The sequence below is a fragment of the Rhinopithecus bieti genome, unplaced genomic scaffold, assembly GCF_001698545.2.
Source record: "Rhinopithecus bieti isolate Rb0 unplaced genomic scaffold, ASM169854v2 scaffold_32422, whole genome shotgun sequence".
In the NCBI taxonomy this organism is placed as follows: domain Eukaryota; kingdom Metazoa; phylum Chordata; class Mammalia; order Primates; family Cercopithecidae; genus Rhinopithecus; species Rhinopithecus bieti.
Window position 1 is genome coordinate 2,456,025 of NW_016814631.1, and position 5,002 is coordinate 2,461,026.

Sequence of the window (5,002 nt, forward strand, 5' to 3'; positions counted from 1 at the left end):
CTCTCTAAGATCAATTTCCATCTATATTGAAGTTATGATACTCTATTCTTTCCTAAAGCTGTGGGGTTGAGATAGATGGATCTTCTCTGATCTAGCCACTCCTCCTAGGCAGCAGCACAAGCATTTTGTCAGTCCCAAGCATCTTAGGCCCTATGCCAACTATCAGACCTGTGTCATGTTGGTGTTCAAGCACCTGCGCCTCAGGATATAGAAATGCCCCTTCTCTTTCTTCCAGTCCTTTTCAGATCAGAGTCCTTCAACACTAAACATCTTATTCCTCTCCTCCTCCTCCATAGAACCTGAGGGCCCACCGGTTAGAGTCTGGCAGTGGAAGAGTCCCAAGGCATAAAAAGGTCTATTTAGTTTCCACAGGGTTGAGGACAGAAACAGAAAAGGCTTCCACCTCTTTCTGGGAAGTTGATGTCTTTCCCCCTCCCAGTACTGCCCAGCCCTCCAGCCCCACTGCAGCCCAGGAGAGGGTCCTTCTGCTACCACAGCAGAAGGCAGGGCACAAGTAAAGGCCCCAGCAGCTCACTCCTCCAGTTCCTGAGGAGATAGCCTTCCACAAGTCCCATGGTTCTTTCTACCCTTTTGTACCAAGCTTCAGAATTTTTTGCCTATTTTTTGGAATGGTAAGAGTGAAGTCAAGGAAAAATAATCATAAACTAAGAGAGAAGAAAGGAAGTCAGTCCTAAACAAAACACCAAGAGAACTTAAGACTGTAGATGTGAACATATTTAATACCACTGAATTGTACACTTAAAAATGGTTAGAATGGTAATTTTCGGGTTTTTGTTTTTTGAGACATAGTCTCATTCTGCTGCCCAGGCTAAAGTGCAGTGGCACATAGCTCACTGCAGACTCAAACTCCTGAACTCAAGAGATCCTCCTGCCTCAGCCTTCTGAGTAGCTGGGATACAGGCATGCAACACCACACCTGGCTGAATTTTTTTATTTTTTGAAGAGATAGGATCTTGCTATGTTGCCCAGGCTGTTCTCAAACTCCTGACCTCAAGCAATCCTCCTGCCTCAGCCTCCCAAAGTGCTGGGATTATAGGCGTGAACCAAAGTGACTGTCAATTTTATGTTTTGTATATTTTATCACAATTTTAAAAAAAAGATCGTAGAAGCACAACCTGTAGTTGGAAGGAGAGGGGATGGTTGTCAGAAATTGTTTCAAGTATATGTGCCAGATCTTCTAAAGTGTAAATCAATTTGTGAATATTTAATCCACTAAAATACTTTTGTTTTCTTTTTTTCTTTTGTTTTTGAGACGGAGTTTCGCTCTTGTTGCCCAGGCTGGAGTGCAATGGTGCGATCTCGGCTCACCGCAACCTCTGCCTCCCAGGTTCAAGTGATTCTCCTGCCTCAGCCTCCCTAGTAGCTGGGATTACAGGCATGTGCCAACACGCCTGGCTTCTTTTGTATTTTCAGTGGAGACGGGGTTTCTCCATGTTGGTCAGGCTGGTCTAGAACTCCTGACCTCAGGTGATCCACCTGCCTCAGCTTCCCAAAGTGCTGGGATTACAGGCATGAGCCACCATGCCCGGCCTAAAATACTTTTATATTAAATGAAATTGTCTTGTTATGAGCCAAAGGCATCTTTTCTTCCATCATTTTTGTTGTCACCAAAACAACACCCTATAAGCTTAGACTCCAAGTCTGTCAGCTATCACAAAAATTATAGGTTCTAGAATAAGGTTCCTGATGGTATTATTTTACCAGGCCCAGTTTGTAGAAGATAGGTTTTTGGTCTCTTCGTGCACACATTACCTCAGATTATACTTGGGCTTGTAGAGCTGTAGGAAAATTACAGACTGACGTCCCTTTAGTTTCAGATAAAAACACGGCACAAGCAAAACACTTTCAATAATCAAAAAGCATTCCTCTCTTTACACATCTATTTTGTGTAGATATCAACTTGTATTCCAAGAACTATAAATTGTGCCTGTAACCATGAACACATACATTTTCTCTGTTTAGCTTAATATTCTGGTGGGATCAGCAGGTACTGATGGCAATTTCTATACTTCTTTAAACATAAGCATCAATCAGGGTACAGACTGTAAGCACTTTGAAAATGCCATACATTAAGAGACAAGAACTGCTTGAGGAATCACAAATATTTATTCTAAAGCAGGTCTTAAATTCAGCTTCCTTCTGACTTGGGCTGTCTGCTGAAATCTGCCCTGCACTCAACACTTTAAGCCCATTCAATTAGAAGCCAGCTCTTCATAATTCCAGGTAGCAGTCCCCCTCATTTTCAAATGCAGAAAAATTCAGACAGAAAAACCAGAGAAATGTTAAGCACTTGAAATTCTATGGCTGATTATATAAGTCCACAATGGACATAATGGAGGTTTGGAAAGTGTTCTGATGGCAGCGTGCTGTGGAGAGCTGCCACCTAGAAACCACGTGACACCAAGGGAGCCCCTGGACTTAGGAACACACTTTTGTCTTTATTCACAAAATCACTCATATGTTTTCAGTTTTTTAAAATAAAAACAGCATATTCTTTATTTTGCATACTTTAAATTCAGAACAAAATGAACAAACAATAAAACCACAATACGTAACATCCAATCCTGTTGTCAGAGAAGGGAGGGAATGGGGCTTGAGGCCCTTGTTTCCTGCCTTAGTCACAAGGACAGGAGAGGAAAAAACACTAGACATTAGCAGAGGGAGCCACGTAGGACAAGGCACTCAAGGCTGTGGTGAGAACCGTGGGGACACTATATGAAGACCCAAGGTATAAACTCTTCATCTTCTTCTATGCGAGACGCATTCTCATTGCCCTCAAAACTGGAGAATCTCATCAGGAACTGCAGCACTGGGTTCCTCTGCTGCCACTTCATCCTCGATAGACCTAGCCTGATCCTGCAGTCGATCTAGTTGGAGTGAGTTTGGGGATCCTCAAGGAGGAAGCCAGAAGAGAGCAGCATGGTTTCAAACAGCAGCACCATCAGGTCCTTGACTGCCTTGCTGTTCCTGACAGCCTCAGCCTTCTGCTGCAGCATCTCCACAATGGGGTGGTTGCGGTTAATCTCCAGGTGCTTTTTGGCCATCATGTAGCCCATCGTAGAGTTGTCCCGAAGTGCCTGGGCTTTCATGATCTGCCCCATATTGGCTGTCCAGCCACAGGTGCTGGTCACAGTGCAACAGGGTGAAGACACAAGCCTATTGAAGATGGTCACATTCTCAACCTTTTTATCTAAGATTTTTTTCATGAGCTTGCAGAAGTTCTCAAACTTTGCCTTGCTCTCTTCCATTTTCTTCTCCTCCTTATCCTCAGGTAGCTCCAGACTCTCCTTGGTAACTGAGACCAGGCTCTTCCCATCAAACTCCTTGAGCTACTGCACACAGTACTCATCAGTGGACTCAGTCATAGAGACTACCTTGAAGTCCCGCTTCCACACTGAGTCCACAAAAGCAGAGTTGGCCACCTGCTCTTTGCTCTCACCAGAAAATTACCCATATGTTACATCCATGTGTAACTTCATTGTCCAAGGTTGAAATGAAATCATGTGATTTGAATGTTTCCTCTTCAAAATTCAGGTGCTGCCAGTGGGATAGTATTAAGAAGTGGAGCCTTTAAGAGGTGATGAGGCCATGGGGCTCCTCCCTTGTGAATGAGATTAGGTGCCCTTACAAAAGAGATTGACAGAGGGAGTTCGTCCCTTTTACCCTTCCACCTTCAGCCGTGTGGGGAAACAGCACTCCTCCCCTCTGGAGGAGACAAAAATGAGGTGCCATCTTGGAAGAACAGACCAGGCCCTCACCAGACACTGAAACTGCCAGCACCCTGATCTTGAACTTCTCAGCCTCCAGAACTGTGTGAAATAAATTCCTGTTTTTTATGAATTAGCCAGTCTCAGGTATTTTGATGTAGTAGCATAAAACAGACTAAGACCATGATGGAAAACGTTTATTAAGCCATAAATAATTGTACAGATGCCAGTAATCACTAATATTTTAAACTATTACTTAGGGTTCTACAATATTTTAACCTATTTTCTGAGATATGGAAACTAGACTTTTCCTCCTCTAAAACTTGAGGCCCTCAATGGGATGAGGAAAGGGAATTAGTGGCAATTTTGTATCCACAGCACTAATTGAATGCCCAACACAAATAGCCCATTAATTATAGGCAAACCTCAGAGATATTGCAGGGTCAGTTCCAGAACACCATGACAAAGTGAGTCACACAATTTTTTTTGGTTTCCCAGTCATATAAAAGTTATATTTACACTATACTATAGTTTATTAAGTGTGTAAGAGCATGTCTTTAAAAGTGAACATACCTGTGATATTATTTGATATGGTTTGGCTCTGGTCCCCGCCCAAATCTCATATTGAATTGTAATTCCCAGTGTTGGGAAGGGACCTAGTGGGGGGTGACTGGATCATGGGAGCAGGTTTCCCCCATGCTGTTCTCGTGATAGTGAATGAGTTCTCATGAGAGCTGATGGTTTAAAAGTGCATGGCACTTTCCCCCTTGTTCTCTCTCTCTCCTGCCACCATGTGAAGAGGTGCTTGTTTCCCCTTCACCTTCCACCATGATTGTAAGTTCCTGACACTATCTCAAGGTAGATAGTGTCAGAATTAAATCAGAGGGCACTCAGTTCGTATCTGCAGCAGAATTGATTGCTTATGTTTTGGTGGGGAGAAATCCCCCACATTTGGTCACAGAAGTTTTTTGTGTTGATTGTTGTTGTGTTTTGAATGAGAAAAGAGGAAAAACATGGTTTGAATTTTCCCTACCTTAATTAAAAAATTTTTTTTGCTAAAAAATGATAATAATCATCTGAACCTTCAGTGTGTCATCATCTTTTTGCTGGTGGAAGGTCTTGCCTTGATGCTGACGGCTACTGACTGATCAGGGTGGTGTATAAGGTGAGAGTGACTATGGCAATTTCTTAAAATAAAACCACAATAAAGTTTTTGCATTGATTGACTATTCCTTGATTGAGTTCTCTGTAGCATGAGAATGCTATTTCATAGT

At 42.7% G+C, this 5,002-nt stretch overlaps 1 pseudogene; it reads right to left on the minus strand.

Annotated features, from left to right (window-relative positions):
* Window positions 1-2,732: 2,732 nt before the first annotated feature.
* Window positions 2,733-3,464, minus strand: LOC108515029 (putative heat shock protein HSP 90-beta-3; annotated as a pseudogene).
* Between the last annotated feature and the right edge of the window lie 1,538 nt (window positions 3,465-5,002).